This window comes from Somniosus microcephalus, chromosome 33 (genome assembly GCF_052327205.1).
Source record: "Somniosus microcephalus isolate GS21.2 chromosome 33, FLI_Smic_1.0, whole genome shotgun sequence".
Taxonomy (NCBI): domain Eukaryota; kingdom Metazoa; phylum Chordata; class Chondrichthyes; order Squaliformes; family Somniosidae; genus Somniosus; species Somniosus microcephalus.
The window spans coordinates 38,759,946-38,783,058 of record NC_141019.1 but is presented as its reverse complement, the minus strand read 5'-3'; the positions used below and the strand labels follow the sequence as shown (position 1 = coordinate 38,783,058).

Sequence of the window (23,113 nt, the reverse complement as noted above, 5' to 3'; positions counted from 1 at the left end):
GAGAGGCTCAGGGTTAGAGAGAGAGGCTCAGGGTTAGAGAGAGAGGCTCAGGGTTAGAGAGAGGCTCAGGGTTAGAGAGAGAGGCTCAGGGTTAGAGAGAGAGGCTCAGGGTTAGAGAGAGAGGCTCAGGGTTAGAGAGAGAGGCTCGGGGTTAGAGAGAGAGGCTCGGTGTTAGAGAGAGAGGCTCGGGGTTAGAGAGAGAGGCTCAGGGTTAGAGAGAGAGGCTCAGGGTTAGAGAGAGGCTCAGGGTTAGAGAGAGAGGCTCAGGGTTAGAGAGAGGCTCAGGGTTAGAGAGAGGCTCAGGGTTAGAGAGAGAGGCTCAGGGTTAGAGAGAGACGCTCAGGGTTAGAGAGAGAGGCTCAGGGTTAGAGAGAGAGGCTCAGGGTTAGAGAGAGAGGCTCAGGGTTAGAGAGAGGCTCAGGGTTAGAGAGAGAGGCTCAGGGTTAGAGAGAGGCTCAGGGTTCGAGAGAGGCTCAGGGTTAGAGAGAGAGGCTCAGGGTTAGAGAGAGAGGCTCAGGGTTAGAGAGAGAGGCTCAGGGTTAGAGAGAGAGGCTCAGGGTTAGAGAGAGGGGCTCAGGGTTAGAGAGAGAGGCTCAGGGTTAGAGAGAGAGGCTCAGGGTTAGAGAGAGAGGCTCAGGGTTAGAGAGAGAGGCTCAGGGTTAGAGAGAGAGGCTCAGGGTTAGAGAGAGAGGCTCAGGGTTAGAGAGAGGGGCTCAGGGTTAGAGAGAGAGGCTCAGGGTTAGAGAGAGAGGCTCAGGGTTAGAGAGAGAGGCTCAGGGTTAGAGAGAGAGGCTCAGGGTTAGAGAGAGAGTCTCAGGGTTAGAGAGAGAGTCTCAGGGTTAGAGAGAGAGGCTCAGGGTTAGAGAGAGAGGCTCAGGGTTAGAGAGAGACTCAGGGTTAGAGAGAGGCTCAGGGTTCGAGAGAGAGGCTCAGGGTTAGAGAGAGAGGCTCAGGGTTAGAGAGAGGCTCAGGGTTAGAGAGAGAGGTTCAGGGTTAGAGAGAGGCTCAGGGTTAGAGAGAGAGGCTCAGGGTTAGAGAGAGAGGCTCAGGGTTAGAGAGAGAGGCTCAGGGTTAGAGAGAGAGGCTCAGGGTTAGAGAGAGAGGCTCAGGGTTAGAGAGAGAGGCTCAGGGTTAGAGAGAGAGGCTCAGGGTTAGAGAGAGAGGCTCAGGGTTAGAGAGAGAGGCTCGGGGTTAGAGAGAGAGGCTCAGGGTTAGAGAGAGAGGCTCAGGGTTAGAGAGAGAGGCTCAGGGTTAGAGAGAGAGGCTCAGGGTTAGAGAGAGGGGCTCAGGGTTAGAGAGAGAGGCTCAGGGTTAGAGAGAGAGGCTCAGGGTTAGAGAGAGAGGCTCAGGGTTAGAGAGAGAGGCTCAGGGTTAGAGAGAGGCACAGGGTTAGAGAGAGAGGCTCAGGGTTAGAGAGAGGGACTCAGGGTTAGAGAGAGGGGCTCAGGGTTAGAGAGAGAGGCTCAGGGTTAGAGAGAGAGGCTCAGGGTTAGAGAGAGAGGCTCAGGGTTAGAGAGAGAGGCTCAGGGTTAGAGAGAGAGGCTCAGGGTTAGAGAGAGGCTCAGGGTTAGAGAGAGAGGCTCAGGGTTAGAGAGAGGGTCAGGGTTAGAGAGAGAGGCTCAGGGTTAGAGAGAGAGGCTCAGGGTTAGAGAGAGAGGCTCAGGGTTAGAGAGAGAGGCTCAGGGTTAGAGAGAGAGGCTCAGGGTTAGAGAGAGAGGCTCAGGGTTAGAGAGAGAGGCTCAGGGTTAGAGAGAGAGGCTCAGGGTTAGAGAGAGAGGCTCAGGGTTAGAGAGAGAGGCTCAGGGTTAGAGAGAGGGGCTCAGGGTTAGAGAGAGAGGCTCAGGGTTAGAGAGAGAGGCTCAGGGTTAGAGAGAGAGGCTCAGGGTTAGAGAGAGAGGCTCAGGGTTAGAGAGAGGGGCTCAGGGTTAGAGAGAGAGGCTCAGGGTTAGAGAGAGAGGCTCAGGGTTAGAGAGAGGCTCAGGGTTAGAGAGAGAGGCTCAGGGTTAGAGAGAGAGGCTCAGGGTTAGAGAGAGAGGCTCAGGGTTAGAGAGAGAGGCTCAGGGTTAGAGAGAGAGGCTCAGGGTTAGAGAGAGAGGCTCAGGGTTAGAGAGAGAGGCTCAGGGTTAGAGAGAGAGGGTCAGGGTTAGAGAGAGAGGCTCAGAGTTAGAGAGAGGCTCAGGGTTAGAGAGAGAGGCTCAGAGTTAGAGAGAGGCTCAGGGTTAGAGAGAGGGGCTCAGGGTTAGAGAGAGAGGCTCAGGGTTAGAGAGAGAGGCTCAGGGTTAGAGAGAGAGGCTCAGGGTTAGAGAGAGAGGCTCAGGGTTAGAGAGAGAGGCTCAGAGTTAGAGAGAGGGGCTCAGAGTTAGAGAGAGGGGCTCAGAGTTAGAGAGAGGCTCAGGGTTAGAGAGAGAGGCTCAGGGTTAGAGAGAGAGGCTCAGGGTTAGAGAGAGGCTCAGGGTTAGAGAGAGAGGCTCAGGGTTTGAGAGAGAGGCTCAGAGTTAGAGCGAGGGGCTCAGAGTTAGAGAGAGGGGCTCAGAGTTAGAGAGAGGGGCTCAGAGTTAGAGCGAGGGGCTCAGGGTTAGAGAGAGAGGCTCAGAGCTAGAGAGAGAGGCTCAGAGTTAGAGCGAGGGGCTCAGAGTTAGAGCGAGGGGCTCAGAGTTAGAGAGAGGGGCTCAGAGTTAGAGCGAGGGGCACAGGGCTAGGGGCTCAGGGTTAGAGAGATGGCGGAACAGGCTCGAGGGGCCGAATGGCCTACTCCTGCTCCTATCTTCGATGTTTCTATGTATGGACACCGGTGTCCGCGTACAAACAAATGACCGTGCTCGTCTCAAACGGGAGGGGAAGGAGAATGACGTGCGGAGCAGGCGAAAGTTGACCGGTAAACGGGACTTGGTGCGAGTTAGGACACGGAGGGGGGAGGGCAGCAGAGTTCTGGGCGAGCTGAAGTTTGCGCAGGGTGGGCGATGGGAGAGCGTTGGAATAGTCGGAGTCTGGAGGCGACAGAGGCGAGGGTTTCAGAGGCGGGCGAGCTGAGGCAAAGCGGGGGGCGGGGTGGGTGGCGGAGACGGGCGATGTTACGGAGGGTGGGAGCAGGCGGTCCGGGGCGAAGGAGCGCATACGGGGTCGGAAGCTCGTCTCGGGGTCAGTTGCGAGGGGTCGCGAACGGTCCCATTCAGCCCGAGGCTGCGGCCTGGGAGTGGGATGGAGTCGCTGGCGGGGGAGGGGGGCCAAAGTCAAGGGCTTCGGTTTTCCCAACGTGTGCTCGAGAGAGAGAGAGGGAGAGGACAGCCGGCTCAGGGCGGCACACGGTCTAGACGTTTGACGGATGCTATACAGGCCGAACACTCCCCGCGCCCGAGTGTGTGTCGGTTACCTGCTGTGCGAGCTGAGAGAGCTGTACTGTGTGGGGCTGTAGGCTGATTTGGTGCGTTCCTGCGTCTGTGTTGTTACTGCCATCGTGCTGCACCTCCTCCATCGTGCGTTACCTGAAACAAGACACAGACACCGACCCATGACCCAGTGCGGCCCTGCTCGTCTTCTGCCGCGGATACGGGGGCTCAAAGGGCTCGACAGGAGACATTTTCGGCCAAATTTCCACCGTGTTCAGACGGCACGGGCTCCAGCCGCGGTAACCCTCCCGCTGGCACAGGCTGTCGCGAGGCGCGCCCGCACCCCGTCGGAAGATTAAAAAGCCAAGCCTCGGTAACCGAGGCACTTTTACTGCAATTGAAATCTCACTTGAAGACCAGCTAAACCTAACACAGCGAGGATTAACGCCGTTGTACGTTACCGAATCAGGTGGCAACCGACGTTACAGACAGGAGTGCGGACTAGACGATGAGCGGGGCTGCATATCAGCTGCAAAGATACGGACCCAACACAATGCAGCCTCCTCCACTGCAGATAGAAACATAGAAACACAGAAGATAGGAGCAGGAGTAGGCCATTCGGCCCTCGAGCCTGCTCCACCATTCAATGAGATCATGGCTGATCATCCAAACTCAGTACCCTGACCCTGCCTTCTCCCCATATCCCTTGATCCCTTTAGCCTTAAGAAATATATCCAACTCCTTCTTGAATATATTTAATGAATTGGCCTCCACCGCCCTCTGTGGCAGAGAATTCCACAGGTTCACCACTCTCTGGGTGAAGAAATTTCTCCTCATCTCTGTCCTAAATGGCTTACCCCTTATCCTTAGACTATGACCCCTGGTTCTGGACTCCCCGGCCATCAGAAACATCCTTCCTGCATCTAGTCTGTCCAGGCCTGACAGAATTTTATAGGTTTCGGAGATCCCCTCTCAATCTTCTAAACTCCAGTGAGTATAAGCCCAATCGAGACAATCTCTCCTCGTACGTCATTCCTGCCATCCCAGGTATCAGCCTGGTGAATCTTCGCTGCACTCCTTCCATGGCAAGAACATCCTTCCTCAGATAAGGCGACCAAAACTGCACACAATACTCAAGGTGTGGTCTCACCAAGGCCCGGTACAACTGTAGCAAGACATCCTTGTTCTTGTACTCGAACCCTCTTGCTACGAAGGACAACATACCATTTGCCTTCTTAACCGCCTGCTGCACCTGCATGCTTACCTTCAGCGACTGGTGCACAAGAACACCCAGGTCTCGTTGCACTTCCCCTTCTCCCAATCTATTGCCATTCAAATAATAATCTGCCTTCCTGTTTTTGCCACCAAAGTGGATAACCTCACATTTATCCACATTATAGTGCATTTACCATGTTTCTGCCCAATCACCCAACCTGTCCAAATCGTACTGGAGTTTCACGACATCCTCCCACCCAGCTTTGTGTCGTCTGCAACATAAAGTACCCCTGTTCACTAACCAGCGCCCTCACTGGACAGTGGGTCTGTGGGCAACACACACACACACACACACACACGGGGAGGAAAGGAACGAGTCACAGCACGAGCGTTCGGCAGCTTTAGCGCGGCAAAGGCCAGGACGCGGGGAGAGGAGAAGCTCTCCTTTGGGAGTCGAGCGTCACCGACTCGCTCCGAACGCCGTGCCCTTCGAGCACGGGCCACGTCTTAGCAGAACAGAAAGCATAGCCCGGCTCATCCCAAGTCCTGCCGACCGGTTTCTCATCGGGAAAGCTCGAGTCCCCTCTGAAAGCCCAAACAAACACGCCTACATTCCTGAGCGCCCACGAAGAGGAGAGCTCGTGTGAACAGCGAACCACCCCCCCACCTCTCTCTACACCGCACACACACTGTTATAAATCTCATCATTCATCAAGAAACTACTCCTGAAATAACTCTGGACGGCCCAGCTAGTGGCGACGTCCAAGGAGTATAAATACTCGGGCCCAGCTTGCCTAGGGACATTTTGTAAGACAAGGAACTAGTGAAGGACTAGACCTCCATGTTCTGAAACAAGTTGATTAAAGCCTTGCTTTATACTCAAACCGAGGGCGTAGTGAGTTTTATTATGTCACACAGTGTGACGGGAGACCTCTCTCTACACCACACAGTGTGACGGGAGACCCCTCTCTCTCTCTCTCTCTCTACACCACACACAGTGTGACGGGAGACCCCTCTCTCTCTCTCTCTACACCACACACAGTGTGACGGGAGACCCCTCTCTCTCTCTCTCTCTCTCTCTCTCTCTACACCACACACAGTGTGACGGGAGACCCCTCTCTCTCTCTCTCTCTCTCTCTCTCTACACCACACACAGTGTGACGGGAGACCCCTCTCTCTCTCTCTCTACACCACACACAGTGTGACGGGAGACCCCTCTCTCTCTCTCTCTCTCTCTACACCACACACAGTGTGACGGGAGACCCCTCTCTCTCTCTCTCTCTCTCTCTCTCTACACCACACACAGTGTGACGGGAGACCCCTCTCTCTCTCTCTCTCTCTCTACACCACACACAGTGTGACGGGAGACCCCTCTCTCTCTCTCTCTACACCACACACAGTGTGACGGGAGACCCCTCTCTCTCTCTCTCTCTCTCTCTCTACACCACACACAGTGTGACGGGAGACCCCTCTCTCTCTCTCTCTCTCTCTCTCTCTCTACACCACACACAGTGTGACGGGAGACCCCTCTCTCTCTCTCTCTACACCACACACAGTGTGACGGGAGACCCCTCTCTCTCTCTCTCTCTCTCTCTCTACACCACACACAGTGTGACGGGAGACCCCTCTCTCTCTCTCTCTCTCTCTACACCACACACAGTGTGACGGGAGACCTCTCTCTCTCTCTCTCTCTCTACACCACACACAGTGTGACGGGAGACCTCTCTCTCTCTCTCTCTCTCTCTACACCACACAGTGTGACGGGAGACCTCTCTCTCTCTCTCTCTCTCTACACTACACACAGTGTGACGGGAGACCTCTCTCTCTCTCTCTCTCTACACCACACACAGTGTGACGGGAGACCTCTCTCTCTCTCTCTCTCTCTCTCTACACCACACACAGTGTGACGGGAGACCTCTCTCTCTCTACACCACACACAGTGTGACGGGAGACCCCCCCCTGAGAGAGAGAGAGAAGGACTGACTGAGAGAGAGAGAGAGAGAGAGGGACTGAGAGAGAGGGACTGAGAGAGAGACAGAGAGAGAGAGACAGAGAGAGACAGAGAGAGAGACACAGAGAGAGAGAGAGAGAGACAGAGACAGAGAGAGAGACAGACAGAGAGAGAGAGAGACAGAGAGAGAGAGCCCCCATCGCCCCCTGTACCCACTCTCTGAGAGAGAGAGAGCTCCCATCGCCCCCTGTACCCACTCTCTGAGAGAGAGAGAGAGCTCCCATCGCCCCCTGTACCCACTCTCTGAGAGAGAGAGAGCTCCCATCGCCCCCTGTACCCACTCTCTGAGAGAGAGAGAGCTCCCATCGCCCCCTGTACCCACTCTCTGTGAGAGAGAGAGAGAGAGAGAGAGAGCCCCCATCGCCCCCTGTACCCACTCTCTGTGAGAGAGAGAGAGAGAGAGAGCCCCCATCGCCCCCTGTACCCACTCTCTGAGAGAGAGAGAGCTCCCATCGCCCCCTGTACCCACTCTCTGTGAGAGAGAGAGAGAGAGAGAGAGCCCCCATCGCCCCCTGTACCCACTCTCTGAGAGAGAGAGAGCTCCCATCGCCCCCTGTACCCACTCTCTGTGAGAGAGAGAGAGAGAGAGAGAGCCCCCATCGCCCCCTGTGGACGGGGGGTGTGTGTGTGGACGGGGGGTGTGTGTGTGGACGGGGGGTACAGCACGGGTTAGATACAGAGCAAAGCTCCCTCTACACTGTCCCGTCAAACACTCACAGGGCAGGTACAGCAAGGGGTTAGATACAGAGTGAAGCTCCCTCTACACTGTCCCATCAAACACTCCCAGGCCAGGTACAGCACGGGTTAGATACAGAGCAAAGCTCCCTCTACACTGTCCCCATCAAACACTCCCAGGGCAGGTACAGCACAGGTTAGATACAGAGTGAAGCTCCCTCTACACTGTCCCATCAAACACTCCCAGGGCAGGTACAGCATGGGGTTAGATACAGAGTAAAGCTCCCTCTACACTGTCCCATCAAACACTCCCAGGGCAGGTACAGTGCGGGTTAGATACAGAGTAAAGCTCCCTCTACACTGTCCCATCAAACACTCCCAGGGCAGGTACAGCACGGGGTTAGATACAGAGTGAAGCTCCCTCTACACTGTCCCATCAAACACTCCCAGGGCAGGTACAGCACGGGGTTAGATACAGAGTGAAGCTCCCTCTACACTGTCCCGTCAAACACTCCCAGGGCAGGTACAGCAAGGGTTAAATATAGAGTGAAGCTCCCTCTACACTGTCCTGTTAATCACGCCCAAGGCAGGTACAGCAAGGGTTAAATACAGAGTAAAGCTCCCTCTACACTGTCCCGTTAATCACGCCCAAGGCAGGTACAGCAAGGGGGGGGGGGGGTTGGGGGTGTGGGGGGGGTGTGGGTGGGGGTGGGGTGGGGGGGTGGGGGTGGGGGGGGGGTGGGGGTGGGGGGGTGACTTACCAGGGGAAGGCGGCAGCAGGCGACTTCCTGGCACTAGTGGGGGGGAGCTTCCTAGAGAGCAAATAATAAAAATGACAACAGAGAAGGTCATAGACTTAGGTAGCAGTGGGGAAATTAAAAACCAGAGCATGTCAGGAAGGGGCAGAAGGTATGGAGTAAAAGGTAAAGTCATAAAAAGGGCAAAAGCAGGAACTAAGTGTCACAAAACACATTTGAACGTTCTCTATCTGAATGCACGTAGCATTCGTCACAAAATAGACGAGTTAATGGCACAAATAACTACATATGGGTATGATCTTGTGGCCATTACAGAAACATGGCTGCAGGGTGACAATGCCTGGGAATTAAACATACCAGGTTATTTAACGATCAGGAAGGACAGGCAGGAAGGAAGGGGAGGTGGGGTGGCTATGTTAGTAAAGGAAGGAATCACTGTAATACAGAGAAATGATATTGGGTCAAAAGATCAGGATAATGAAACAGTTTGGGTGGAGATAAGGAATAATAAGGGGAAAAAAACACTAGCGGGCGTAGTCTATAGGCCTCCGAACAGTCGCAACTCGGTTGGACGGAGTATCGATCCGGAAATAGTTCAGGCTTGTAATAAGGGAACATCTATAATGATGGGGGATGTGAACTCTCATCTTAATTGGACAAATCAAATTGGGCAGGGCTGCCTTGAGGATGAGTTCATTGAGTGTATTAGGGATGGCTTTCTTGAGCAGTATGTAACTGAACCGACCAGGGGGCAAGCAACCTTAGATCTGGTCCTGTGTAACGAGACGGGATTAATTAAAAATGTCCTAGTAAAGGATCCCTTTGGCATGAGTGACCATAACATGGTTGAATTCCATCTTCGATTAGAGGGTGAGGAGGTTGTCTCTCAAACAAGCGTGCTAAGCTTGAATAAAGGAGGCTATGAAGGTATGAGAGCGGAATTGAGTAAAGTGGATTGGGAAAATAGATTAAAGGGTAAGACGATACATGATCGGTGGTGTACATTTAAGGAGTTATTTTACAACTTCCAGAAAAAGTATATTCCGCTGAGGAAAAAAGGGTGTCAAAGAAAAGACAGCCATCCGTGGCTAAGTAAAGAAATGAAGGATAGTATTCGACTAAAAACAAGGGCATATAAGGTAGCCAAATCTAGTGGGAGGATAGAGGATTGGGAAAACTTTAAAAGACAGCAAAAAATAACAAATACATTGATTAAGAAAGGGAAGATAGATGATGAAAGTAAATTTGCCAAAAAATATAAAGACAGATAGTAAGAGTTTTTATAGTTATATAAAAAGAAAAAGGGTGGCTAAAGTAAATGTTGGTCCCTTAGAGGATGTGACCGGGAAATTAATGGTGGGAAATATGGAGATGGCAAAAACACTGAATGAATATTTTGTCTCAGTCTTTACAGTAGAGGACACCAAGAATATGCCAACACTGGACAAGCAGGGGGCTACAGGGGGGGAAGGCGATAAAGACGATCAAAATCACTAAGGAAGTGGTACTCGGTCAAATAATGGGACTCGAGGCGGATAAATCACCTGGACCTGATGGCTTACATCCTAGGGTCTTGAGGGAAGTGGCGGTAGGGATTGTGGATGCATTGGTCATAAGCTTCCCAAACTCCCTGGACTCGGCAAAGGTCCCGGCAGACTAGAAAACTGCGAATGTCACACCCTTATTTAAAAAGGGCAGTAGACAGAAGGCTGGAAACTATCGACCGGTTAGCCTAACATCTGTGGTAGGTAAAATTTTGGAGTCCATTATTAAGGAGACAGTAACAGGACATTTGGATAATCATAATTTAATAAGACAAAGTCAGCATGGTTTTATGAAGGGGGAAGTCATGTTTGACAAATTTGCTGGAGTTCTTTGAGGAAGCAACGTCTAGGGTGGATAAAGGGGAACCGGTGGACGTCGTGTATTTAGACTTCCAAAAGGCATTTGATGAGGTGCCACGCAAAAGATTATTGCTTAAGATAAAAAATCACGGGATTGGGGGTAATATTCTGGCACGGATAGAGGATTGGCTATCTAACAGAAGGCAGAGAGTTGGGATAAATGGTTCGTCCTCAGACTGGCGATCGGTAACCGGTGGTGTTCCGCAGGGGTCGGTGCTGGGTCCCCGACTCTTTACGATCTATATTAACGATTTGGAGGAGGGGACCGAGTGTGACGTCTCAAAGTTTGCAGATGAGACTAAGATGGGAGGGAAAGTAGTGAGTGAGGAGGACGTCAAAAACCTGCAAGGGGACATAGACAGGCTAAGTAAGTGGGCAGAGATTTGGCAGATGGAATACAATACTGGAAAGTGTGAGGTTATGCACTTTGGACGGACAAAGAAGGCAAGGGAATACACAATGAGTGGTAGGACCCTAGGAAGTACAGAGGGTCAGAGGGACCTTGGTGTACATGTACATAGATCCCTGAAGGCAGCGGAACAGGTAGATAAGGTGCTTAAAAAGGCATATGGGATACTTGCCTTCATTAGCCGAGGCATAGAATATAAGAGCAGGGAGGTTATGATGGAGCTGTGCAAAACGCTGGTAAGGCCGCAGCTGGAGTACTGTGTGCAGTTCTGGTCGCCTCACTATAGGAAGGATGTGATTGCTTTGGAGAGGGTGCAGAGAAGATTCACCGGGATGTTACCTGGGATGGAGCGCCTCGGCTACGAAGAAAGACTAAAGAGGCTGGGGTTGTTTTCCTTGGAGCAGAGAAGGCTGAGGGGGGACCTGATTGAGGTGTACAAAATGATGAGGGGCATAGATAGGGTAGATAAAGAGGAACTTTTCCCCTTAGTAGGGGGGTCAATAACAAGGGGGCATAGATTCAAGGTAAGAGGCAGGAGGTTTGGAGGGGATTTGAGGAGGAACTTTTTCACCCAGAGGGTGGTTGGAGTCTGGAACTCACTGCCTGAAAGGGTGGCAGAGGCAGGAACCCTCAACATTCAAGAAGCATTTGGATGAGCACTTGAAATGCCATTGCATACAAGGCTATGGACCGAATGCTGGAAAATGGGATTAGATTGGACAGGGCTTGATGGACGGCGCAGACACGATGGGCCGAAGGGCCTCTTTCTGTGCTGTATAACTCTATGACTCTATGACCACACACAGTGTGACGGGAGACCCCTCTCTCAATTCAATTCGCTTTATTGGCATGACGAGTTACATCTTATGTTGCCAAAGCATCGGAAAACATTCATGTTTGTTCACAAAAATACAGATCTATCCATACAGTGTATAAACAGATATATCCCTGAGTGTATAAATATACTTTCATATAATTTATATATACTCTTTTCTTATCTTTAGTGGTTGTCCCTCTGTTTATGGCAAGCTGTAACGTAGTGTGCCGCTAGTGTTACACAATTTCTCTCTTCCCCTAGTAGGTATGGGAGTTTTTGGTCGTCATTCAAGTGTCTGAATTCCGGGCATATTTTTGTAAATTTTGGGTAGAAATTCTCCCTTATGCCCTGATATTTTCTACAAGCTGTGAGGAAGTGCATCTCTGTCTCCACCATTCCCTGACTGCAGTGAGATCATATCCTGTCCTCTCTTGGCAGCCGGGTCTGCCTGTGTCTACCTTTTTCGATCGCCAGGCTATGTTTGCTAAGTCTGTACATTGTCAAGGTTTTTCTCAGTTTGCTGTCCTTTACCATGGTCAGGTAATCAGCTATGTTGTATTGTCTGTTTAGGGCCAAGTAGCAATTGAGTTTGCTTTGGGTTTTTGTTGTTTCTGCCCAATATGTCAGATATTTTTCCTCTTGCTTAGCGACGATTGTCTCTCTCTACACCACACACAGTGTGACGGGAGACCTCTCTCTCTCTCTCTCTCTACACCACACACAGTGTGACGGGAGACCTCTCTCTCTCTCTCTCTCTCTCTCTGGGGGGGGGTGGTCTCCCGTCACACTGTGTGGTGTAGAGAGAGAGAGAGAGGCTAAGACTGAGGGGGCGGGGCTGGATGCGGGGCTGAGGGGGCGGGGCCGGATGCGGGGCTAAGACTGAGGGGGCGGGGCTAAGACTGAGGGGGCGGGGCTGGATGCGGGGCTAAGACTGAGGGGGCGGGGCTAAGACTGAGGGGGCGGGGCTGGATGCGGGGTTAAGACTGAGGGGACGGGGCTAAGACTGAGGGGGCGGGGCTGGATGCGGGGCTAAGACTGAGGGGGCGGGGCTAAGACTGAGGGGGCGGGGCTGGATGCGGGGTTAAGACTGAGGGGACGGGGCTAAGACTGAGGGGGCGGGGCTGGATGCGGGGCTAAGACTGAGGGGACGGGGCTAAGACTGAGGGGACGGGGCTAAGACTGAGGGGACGGGGCTGGATGCGGGGCTAAGACTGAGGGGACGGGGCTAAGACTGAGGGGACGGGGCTAAGACTGAGGGGGCGGGGCTGGATGCGGGGCTAAGACTGAGGGGACGGGGCTAAGACTGAGGGGACGGGGCTAAGACTGAGGGGGCGGGGCTAAGACTGAGGGGGCGGGGCTGGATGCGGGGCTAAGACTGAGGGGGCGGGGCTAAGACTGAGGGGACGGGGCTAAGACTGAGGGGGCGGGGCTAAGACTGAGGGGGCGGGGCTGGATGCGGGGCTAAGACTGAGGGGACGGGGCTGGATGCGGGGCTAAGACTGAGGGGGTGGGGCTAAGACTGAGGGGGCGGGGCTAAGACTGAGGGGGCGGGGCTAAGACTGAGGGGGCGGGGCTGGATGCGGGGCTAAGACTGAGGGGGCGGGGCTAAGACTGAGGGGGCGGGGCTGGATGCGGGGCTAAGACTGAGGGGTCGGGGCTAAGACTGAGGGGACGGGGCTGGATGCGGGGCTAAGACTGAGGGGGCGGGGCTAAGACTGAGGGGGCGGGGCTGGATGCGGGGCTAAGACTGAGGGGGCGGGGCTAAGACTGAGGGGGCGGGGCTGGATGCGGGGCTAAGACTGAGGGGGCGGGGCTGGATGCGGGGCTAAGACTGAGGGGACGGGGCTAAGACTGAGGGGGCGGGGCTAAGACTGAGGGGACGGGGCTGGATGCGGGGCTAAGACTGAGGGGGCGGGGCTGGATGCGGGGCTAAGACTGAGGGGGCGGGGCTAAGACTGAGGGGGCGGGGCTGGATGCGGGGCTAAGACTGAGGGGGCGGGGCTAAGACTGAGGGGGCGGGGCTAAGACTGAGGGGGCGGGGCTGGATGCGGGGCTAAGACTGAGGGGGCGGGGCTAAGACTGAGGGGACGGGGCTAAGACTGAGGGGGCGGGGCTAAGACTGAGGGGGCGGGGCTGGATGCGGGGCTAAGACTGAGGGGGCGGGGCTAAGACTGAGGGGACGGGGCTGGATGCGGGGCTAAGACTGAGGGGACGGGGCTAAGACTGAGGGGACGGGGCTGGATGCGGGGCTAAGACTGAGGGGGCGGGGCTGGATGCGGGGTTAAGACTGAGGGGGCGGGGCTAAGACTGAGGGGGCGGGGCTAAGACTGAGGGGGCGGGGCTAAGACTGAGGGGGCGGGGCTAAGACTGAGGGGGCGGGGCTAAGACTGAGGGGGCGGGGCTGGATGCGGGGCTAAGACTGAGGGGGCGGGGCTAAGACTGAGGGGACGGGGCTGGATGCGGGGCTAAGACTGAGGGGGCGGGGCTGGATGCGGGGTTAAGACTGAGGGGGCGGGGCTAAGACTGAGGGGGCGGGGCTAAGACTGAGGGGCGGGGCTAAGACTGAGGGGGCGGGGCTAAGACTGAGGGGACGGGGCTGGATGCGGGGCTAAGACTGAGGGGGCGGGGCTAAGACTGAGGGGACGGGGCTGGATGCGGGGCTAAGACTGAGGGGGCGGGGCTAAGACTGAGGGGACGGGGCTGGATGCGGGGCTAAGACTGAGGGGGCGGGGCTAAGACTGAGGGGCGGGGCTAAGACTGAGGGGGCGGGGCTAAGACTGAGGGGCGGGGCTGGATGCGGGGCTAAGACTGAGGGGGCGGGGCTAAGACTGAGGGGACGGGGCTGGATGCGGGGCTAAGACTGAGGGGGCGGGGCTAAGACTGAGGGGACGGGGCTGGATGCGGGGCTAAGACTGAGGGGGCGGGGCTAAGACTGAGGGGACGGGGCTGGATGCGGGGCTAAGACTGAGGGGACGGGGCTGGATGCGGGGCTAAGACTGAGGGGACGGGGCTAAGACTGAGGGGACGGGGCTAAGACTGAGGGGCGGGGCTAAGACTGAGGGGGCGGGGCTAAGACTGAGGGGCGGGGCTGGATGCGGGGCTAAGACTGAGGGGGCGGGGCTAAGACTGAGGGGGCGGGGCTGGATGCGGGGCTAAGACTGAGGGGACGGGGCTAAGACTGAGGGGGCGGGGCTAAGACTGAGGGGACGGGGCTGGATGCGGGGCTAAGACTGAGGGGGCGGGGCTGGATGCGGGGCTAAGACTGAGGGGGCGGGGCTAAGACTGAGGGGACGGGGCTGGATGCGGGGCTAAGACTGAGGGGACGGGGCTGGATGCGGGGCTAAGACTGAGGGGACGGGGCTAAGACTGAGGGGACGGGGCTGGATGCGGGGTTAAGACTGAGGGGGCGGGGCTGAGACTGAGGGGGGCGGGGCTGGATGCGGGGGTTAAGACTGAGGGGGCGGGGCTAAGACTGAGGGGGCGGGGCTAAGACTGAGGGGGCGGGGCTGGATGCGGGGCTAAGACTGAGGGGACGGGGCTAAGACTGAGGGGGCGGGGCTAAGACTGAGGGGCGGGGCTAAGACTGAGGGGGCGGGGCTAAGACTGAGGGGGCGGGGCTAAGACTGAGGGGACGGGGCTGGATGCGGGGCTAAGACTGAGGGGGCGGGGCTAAGACTGAGGGGGCGGGGCTGGATGCGGGGCTAAGACTGAGGGGGCGGGGCTAAGACTGAGGGGGCGGGGCTGGATGCGGGGCTAAGACTGAGGGGGCGGGGCTAAGACTGAGGGGACGGGGCTGGATGCGGGGCTTAGACCGAGGGGGCGGGGCTAAGACTGAGGGGGCGGGGCTAAGACTGAGGGGGCGGGGCTGGATGCGGGGCTAAGACTGAGGGGGCGGGGCTAAGACTGAGGGGACGGGGCTAAGACTGAGGGGGCGGGGCTGGATGCGGGGCTAAGACTGAGGGGACGGGGCTAAGACTGAGGGGGCGGGGCTAAGACTGAGGGGGCGGGGCTAAGACTGAGGGGACGGGGCTAAGACTGAGGGGGCGGGGCTAAGACTGAGGGGACGGGGCTGGATGCGGGGCTAAGACTGAGGGGACGGGGCTAAGACTGAGGGGACGGGGCTGGATGCGGGGCTAAGACTGAGGGGACGGGGCTAAGACTGAGGGGGCGGGGCTAAGACTGAGGGGGCGGGGCTAAGACTGAGGGGACGGGGCTAAGACTGAGGGGGCGGGGCTAAGACTGAGGGGACGGGGCTGGATGCGGGGCTAAGACTGAGGGGGCGGGGCTAAGACTGAGGGGACGGGGCTGGATGCGGGGCTAAGACTGAGGGGACGGGGCTAAGACTGAGGGGGCGGGGCTAAGACTGAGGGGGCGGGGCTGGATGCGGGGCTAAGACCGAGGGGGCGGGGTTAAGACTGAGGGGGCAGGGCTAAGACTGAGGGGACGGGGCTGGATGCGGGGCTAAGACTGAGGGGGCGGGGCTAAGACTGAGGGGCGGGGCTGGATGCGGGGCTAAGACTGAGGGGGCGGGGCTAAGACTGAGGGGGCGGGGCTGGATGCGGGGCTAAGACTGAGGGGACGGGGCTAAGACTGAGGGGGCGGGGCTAAGACTGAGGGGACGGGGCTGGATGCGGGGCTAAGACTGAGGGGGCGGGGCTAAGACTGAGGGGACGGGGCTGGATGCGGGGCTTAGACCGAGGGGGCGGGGCTAAGACTGAGGGGGCGGGGCTGGATGCGGGGCTTAGACTGAGGGGGCGGGGCTAAGACTGAGGGGCGGGGCTGGATGTGGGGCTTAGACCGAGGGGGCGGGGCTAAGACTGAGGGGACGGGGCTAAGACTGAGGGGGCGGGGCTAAGACTGAGGGGGCGGGGCTAAGACTGAGGGGGCGGGGCTGGATGCGGGGCTAAGACTGAGGGGACGGGGCTAAGACTGAGGGGGCGGGGCTAAGACTGAGGGGACGGGGCTGGATGCGGGGCTAAGACTGAGGGGGCGGGGCTAAGACTGAGGGGCGGGGCTGGATGTGGGGCTTAGACCGAGGGGGCGGGGCTAAGACTGAGGGGACGGGGCTGGATGCGGGGCTAAGACTGAGGGGGCGGGGCTAAGACTGAGGGGGCGGGGCTGGATGCGGGGCTTAGACCGAGGGGGCGGGGCTAAGACTGAGGGGGCGGGGCTGGATGCGGGGCTTAGACCGAGGGGGCGGGGCTAAGACTGAGGGGGCGGGGCTAAGACTGAGGGGGCGGGGCTGGATGCGGGGCTTAGACCGAGGGGGCGGGGCTAAGACTGAGGGGACGGGGCTAAGACTGAGGGGGCGGGGCTGGATGCGGGGCTAAGACTGAGGGGACGGGGCTAAGACTGAGGGGGCGGGGCTGGATGCGGGGCTAAGACTGAGGGGACGGGGCTAAGACTGAGGGGGCGGGGCTGGATGCGGGGCTTAGACCGAGGGGGCGGGGCTAAGACTGAGGGGGGCGGGGCTAAGACTGAGGGGACGGGGTTAAGACTGAGGGGGCGGGGCTGACTGAGGGGGCGGGGCTGGATGCGGAGCTAAGACTGAGGGGGCGGGGCTGGATGCGGGGCTAAGACTGAGGGGCGGGGCTAAGGCTGAAAGGCGGGGGCTAAGAAATCAGGGTCAGAGCTCACAATGGAGGGTCAGGGGTCAGGCGGGTTGGACTCGCCGCATTAACTCGCGCTTTTCTTTCCAGTAAAATCGGGATTTTTACCTCAGAAAATATTAATTTCCAGCTGAGCTAACAGTATTTATTTTAACCTCCGATAATAATATAGATATTTTTTTTACCTCATTCGGAATGCCGGCCGCTCCTTTCGCTGAAGGTAGGTGCTGGTGTTGGGCGGTGGGGAAATTACAAGAGTTTATAATAATATAATATAAAGAAATTATTTCAATCGACGCCGAGGAAAAAATCCCCCGGCGGGAAGCGGAAAAAAAATCAAATTTTCAAAAAAAGTATTTTCCAACCGTCTCTTCCCAACGGCCGCTCAACGGCCCCCACGTGACCGGTTAACCCCGCCCGCCCATTGGTGGGCGCTGGGCCCGCCCTCTCGCTGCTCATTGGGCGGAGTGTGGGAGAACCGCGCTCTCATTGGTCTGAGGGTGGGAGAGCGCGCTCTCATTGGTCACAGAGTGCTCTCTCCTCATTGGTCAGAGTGTGGGAGAGCACGCTCTCATTGGTCGGAGGGTGGGGCAGCGCGCTCTCTGGTCACATGGAGTGCTCTCCCCTCACTAGTCAGTGTGGGAGAGTGTGCTCTCTCCTGATTGGTCGGAGTATTAAGCGCTCTTCCCCACCCCCCCCCCCCCCCCCCATTGGCCGGAGACCCACTCTCTCTCCCATTGGCCGGACACACACACACACACTCACTCACTCGCTCTCTCTCTCACATTGGCCTCTCTCTCCCATTGGCCGGAGACCCGCCCTCCCTCTCTCTCCCATTGGCCGGAGACCCTCTCTCCCCCATTGGCCGGAGATGCGCTCTTTCTTTCCCCCCCCCCATTGGCCAGAGACCCGCCCTCCCTCTCTCTCTCTCCCCATTGGCTGGAGACGCGCTCTCTCTCCCATTGGCCGGAGACGCGCTCTCTCTCTCGCTCTCTCCCATTGGCTGGAGACACGCTCTCTCTCCCTCCCCCATTGGCCGGAGACGCGCTCTCTCCCTCCCCCATTGGCCGGAGACACGCGCTCTCTCTCTCATTGGCCGGAGATGCGCTCCCTCTGTCTCTCTCTCCCATTGGCCGGAGATGCGTGCTCTCTTTTTTCCCCCATTGGCCGGAGATGCGCTCCCCTCTCTCTCTCTCCCATTGGCCGGAGACCCCCTCTCTCCCCCATTGGCCAGAGATGCGCCCCCCCCCCCTCCCTCCTCTCCCTCTCTCTCTCTCTCTCCTCCCATTGGCCAGAGATGCGCTCTCTCTCCCATTGGCCCAGAGATGCGCTCGCTCTCTCTCCCATTGGTCGGAGACACGCTCTCCGCCCATTGGCTGGACCCAGAGCTGCTGCCCCGCCGCCTTAGCAGAGCGAACGCGGGCGGAGAAAAAAATCCCTGACTAAAACCCAATTTTCAATTGAATAAAAAATATTCACCGTCGTCTTCAATGTAAGAAAACCCGCTCTAATGGGTTACAAACTCTCTCTTGGTGTTGAAGTTGTTTAACGGGATTAGTGTGTGTGGATATTTCGCGCGGGGCTTTGGTGCGCTTTTCAAACCCTCACCTTGTCGAGTGGAAGAGGAATAATTTCCCCTGATTAAAAAGGGGGCACCATTCGACAAACGCCACCCAAAGTACCTCAGCCTTTCCCCAGCACCATCCGCGGGGCGAGTTTTCAGTCCAATATCTCCCTCCTTTCAGTTTTGTCCCACACTGGAGGCCAAGCGTTGGACTCTTCTCCCCCAACACCCCACTTCGAAGAAAGGATGCGATGAAGAGGCTCCAAAATCCATCAACCGTCCCAGAGATTGGGGGTCCAGGAGATGGGCGGCTGCGACGTCCAGCGAGGCCAGATAGATACAAGTGACATCGCACAGCAAGTGGGACAGATGGTCACAACATCGCACAAGAAACCTCCGTGGCACCGTGTGGTGATTATTCTTGTTTTGTAAGAAGTATTGTAATTGGTTGCCTGTTTCCTGCCTTGAGATATATGCTGTAAACTCATTAGTAGTTGATGTCATGTGATTTGTGGTGGCCATCTTAAATTCAGTTCTCTACAGCCTTGGTTGGGACTGGGTGTTGAAGATGTGCTGCTGGGTTTTTAAGGTTAATAAAGCCTAGATTTAGAAAGGCAAATCTACTCTTTTTATTTCAATTTATTAACCTTTTGTTAGAATGGAGCGATATCTTCAACCGGAACGATTAATGCTGACCCTAATTCTGCAGGAGTGGATGATAAATGGAAACACTGGTATCGTACATTTAAAAACTTTTTGGGTGTGTTGGATCAAGAGTCTCTAAATAAGTTGAATATACTGATCAACTACATTGCTCCGGATGTGTATAAGTATATCTTGGACTGTGAAACTTACGAATTGGCTATTGCTACATTGGAAAAGATTTTTGTTAAACCAAAGAATGAGGTATTTGCACGTCACCTTCTATCTGCCCGTAGGCAGCAGGTGGGAGAATCTTTGGATGCTTATTTACAAGCACTTCGGCCCCTTGGTGCTAACTGTAATTATAAGGCCGTGTCGGCAGAAGAATATAAGGAAGAATCGGTACGGGATGCTTTTATTAATGGATTACTGTCTAGATCAATTCGTCAGCGGTTATTAGAAAATAAGACTTTGGATCTCGAGTGCTTTTGAGCAAGCCTCTACATTGGATGTGGCTCAGAGAAGTTCGGATTCTTACGCTCTTTTTAATCGGCCTGCGACTGTGGTTTCGGCAGTTCCGGATGAAAAGGAATTATATGGACTTAATAGGAGTGGTTTACCAGATTCTGAAACAGTTTCTACTTCGGCTGCTGTTGCCTCTAGGATTCAGAAGTGTTATTTTTGTGGGAACGCCCGGCACCCTCGTCTGAAGTGTCCTGCTCGGGAGGCTGTGTGTAGTAAATGCGGCAAGAGAGGTCATTATGCATGTGTTTGTAAATCAATTACCTCCTCTGCGACTATTCAGCCTTTAGATAGGGCGTTTATTGCATCAGTTTCTGCTGCCTTTGCTCATGTCCTAAACAAAGCTATAGTTACGGCCCAAGTTAATGGGTTAGAAGTGAAGGCCCTCTATAGATACGGGCAGTACCGAGAGTTTTATAAGTCTTCAATTTGTGAAGGAGAAGCGTTTGAAAATTTCGCCTGTTACTTATCAGGTGTGTATGGCTCAGACGACTCTTCACTTCACAAGTAGCTGGTTGTTGCCTTGTGAAATTAATTCTTCTAGGTAATACGTATATTGATATACGCCTATCTGTTTTGCCTAATCTCTGTGCAGATATTTTGATTGGTCATGATGTGCTTCAATTACACGAGTCTCTCAGTCTTTCTTTTGGAGGAACTAAGCCACCTTTATCTATTTGTGGATTAACTTCTTTATCCATTTCTCCATTATCACTTTTTTCCAATTTGATGCTGGATTGTAAGCCAATTGCTACCAAGTCGAGAAGGTATAGCAGTCAGGATAAAGAATTTATTAATTCTGAAGTTCAACATCTTTTATTGGAAGGAATCATTGAACCTAGTTGTTCGCCCTGGCGGGCACAAGTAGTTGTCACCACTAGAGACATAAGAAACGAATAATGATAGACTACTCTCAAACTATTAATAGGTATACTCAATTAGATGCGTACCCTTTGCCTAAGATTGATGAGCTTATCAACAAAGTATCTCAGTATAAGGTTTTTAGCACTATTGACCTAAAGAGTGCTTATCATCAGATTCCTATCGTTAAGAGGGATCAACCATATACGGCCTTTGAGGCTGGCGGAAAGCTGTATCAGTTTTGCCGAGTACCATTTGGTGTTGCTAATGGTGTTGCCTGTTTTCAACGGGCAATGGACGCTTTTATAAGTGATAACTCTCTCTCTCTGACACCTTTTCATATTTAGATGACATCACAGTGTGTGGCAAATCAAGGGTGGAGCATGATTGTAATTTAGAAAGATTCCTTCAAGCTGCGGAAAAAGTTGGTTTAACTTTTAATAAAGAGAAGTGTATCTTTTCGACCACTGAGGTAAATCTACTGGGGTATATTATCTCTGGAAACAAGATTAAACCAGATCCAGAACGCCTGCGACCATTGATCGATTTACCTTGTCCTACTAATTCTAAGGCTTTGCAACGAGTTGTTGGGCTGTTTTCTTATTATTCTAATTGGATTGCAAACTTTTCGCAGAAGATCCGGCCCCTTATTCGGGTTACGTGGGAGGCCAGGACGTGTTTTGATAACTTCAAAAAGGATATCCTTGGAGCAGTTGTGCATTCTATTGATGAGCAGGTTCCCTTTGTGATTGAGACGGACGCTTCCGATTTTGCAATTGGGGCTACTCTGAACCAAAATGGAAGACCTGTGGCCTTTTTCTCACGTACTTTGAACAAGTGAGAAAAGACACTCCTCAATAGAGAAAGAGGCGTATGCAATAGTAGAAGCACTGCGTAAATGGAGACATTATTTATCGGGCGACATTTTACGTTGGTAACTGACCAAAAGTCTGTGTCCTTTTATGTTTGATGTCAAACATTTTGGAAAGATCAAGAATGATAAAATAATGAGGTGGAGGATTGAGTTGGCATGTTACCATTTTGATATAGTTTACCGTCCGGGGAAGGATAATGTTGCTGCTGATGTGCTGTCGAGGGCTTATTGTTCTGTGATTCACGGAGATACGCTTATTAATCTTCATAATGCTTTGTGTCATCCTGGTGTTACGAGGATGATACACTTCGTACGCAGTAAGAATTTGCCCTTTTCAGTTGAAGACGTCAAGCGGAGGACTTCATCATGTTCTATCTGTGCTCGGTGTAAACCGAATTTCTTTAAGCCTCAACGAGCTCATCTTATAAAGGCTACTTCTCCTTTTGAGCGTTGATTTTAAGGGGCCTCTTCCTTCAACGACTCAGAATCGATATATATTTACTGTTGTGGATGAGTTTTCAAAGTTACCTTTTGCTTTTCCTTGCGCAGATGTATCAGCTGCTACAGTTATCAAATGTCTGACTCAACTTTTTGTCATCTTTGGGATGCCTGCGTATATCCATTCGGATCAGGGAAGTTCTTTTATGTCTTCCAGTTGAAGGAATACCTCCAGAGTCGGGAATCTCTACTAGTAGAACTACCCCGTATAATCCCCAGGGTAATGGACAGTGCGAACGATATAATGGGGTGATCTGGAAGGCAGTTATGTTGGCTTTGACATCTCGGAACCTTAAGAATACACAGTGGGAAATGGTACTGCCTGATGCCCTGCATTCCATTAGATCATTGCTTTCAACGGCTGCTAATGTGACCCCCCATGAAAGGCTCTTTAACTATCCGCGGAGATCTACTACTGGATATTCGGTACCTTCATGGCTTACTATGCAGGGACCTGTGCTGCTTCGACGCCATGTTAGATTGTCAAAATATGATCCTTTAGTGGAGGAGTTGGAGCTGTTGGAGGCAAATTCCCAATATGCTCATATTCGATTCCAAGATGGGAAAGAAAGTACTGTTTCAATTAAAGACTTGGCTCCTTGTGGTGGCCAGCCCTCTTCTGAGGATATTAACAATAGTCATGATTCAGATAATGTGGATGTCGTCACAGATACTACGAATATTTCCAATCCTATTGCAGATAATTATAATTCTATTAGTCAGCCCTCGATGGATGTTCATGGCCGTCCCAGTTTACCTTCTGATGGGATTTCCAATCCGGAAACCGTTGATAATTGGGATATGGATAGTCTTCCTGCAGAAGATACTTCGTGTCTCCTGGTGTGGGAGGGCAAGAATTTCACCAAGGTTAAGAAGGTCGACACGAACGAAAATGGACTTTTAAAATAATTGATAGTAATGTTTTAAAATTGTTGAAATATTGTTTGTTATAAATAATAAATTGTAAAGGCTACCTAGGTTGGAGTATGTTTTAAAAGGAGGGGTGAATGTGGTGATTATTCTTGTTTTGTAAGAAGTATTGTGATTGGTTGCCTGTTTCCTGCCTTGAGATATATGCTGTAAACTCATTGGTAGTTGATGTCATGTGATTTGTGGTGGCCATCTTAAATTCAGTTCTCTACAGCCTTGGTTGGGACTGGGTGTTGAAGATGTGCTGCTGGGTTTTTAAGGTTAATAAAGCCTAGATTTAGAAAGGCAAATCTACTCTTTATTTCACACCGATAATATCATAGACAACGGTGTCCGGCAGGGCAGTACTCTCTCTCTCGCCTCCGAGTCTGACGTGCGTGGAGTTCGAGCCCCCACTGCAGAGACTCATAATCCAGGATGATAGTCCCGGTGCCAGTACTGAGGGAGCGCCGCACTGTCGGAGGGGCGGTGCTGAGGGAGCGCCGCACCATCGGAGGG

General features: G+C 54.0%; 2 long non-coding RNA genes across 2 annotated transcripts; one reads left to right on the top strand and one right to left on the bottom strand.

The window, feature by feature from the left end:
- Window positions 1–3,374: 3,374 nt before the first annotated feature.
- Window positions 3,375–17,130, bottom strand: LOC147097202 (uncharacterized). The gene is made up of 3 exons (XR_015074502.1): window positions 16,910–17,130; window positions 7,989–8,039; window positions 3,375–3,482 (listed from the first exon to the last, which is right to left on the bottom strand). It is a non-coding gene; the product is annotated as an uncharacterized LOC147097202 (long non-coding RNA).
- Window positions 16,743–22,905, top strand: LOC147097201 (uncharacterized). Its single transcript, XR_015074501.1, has 2 exons — window positions 16,743–16,944; window positions 22,386–22,905. It is a non-coding gene; the product is annotated as an uncharacterized LOC147097201 (long non-coding RNA).
- Window positions 22,906–23,113: the final 208 nt, after the last annotated feature.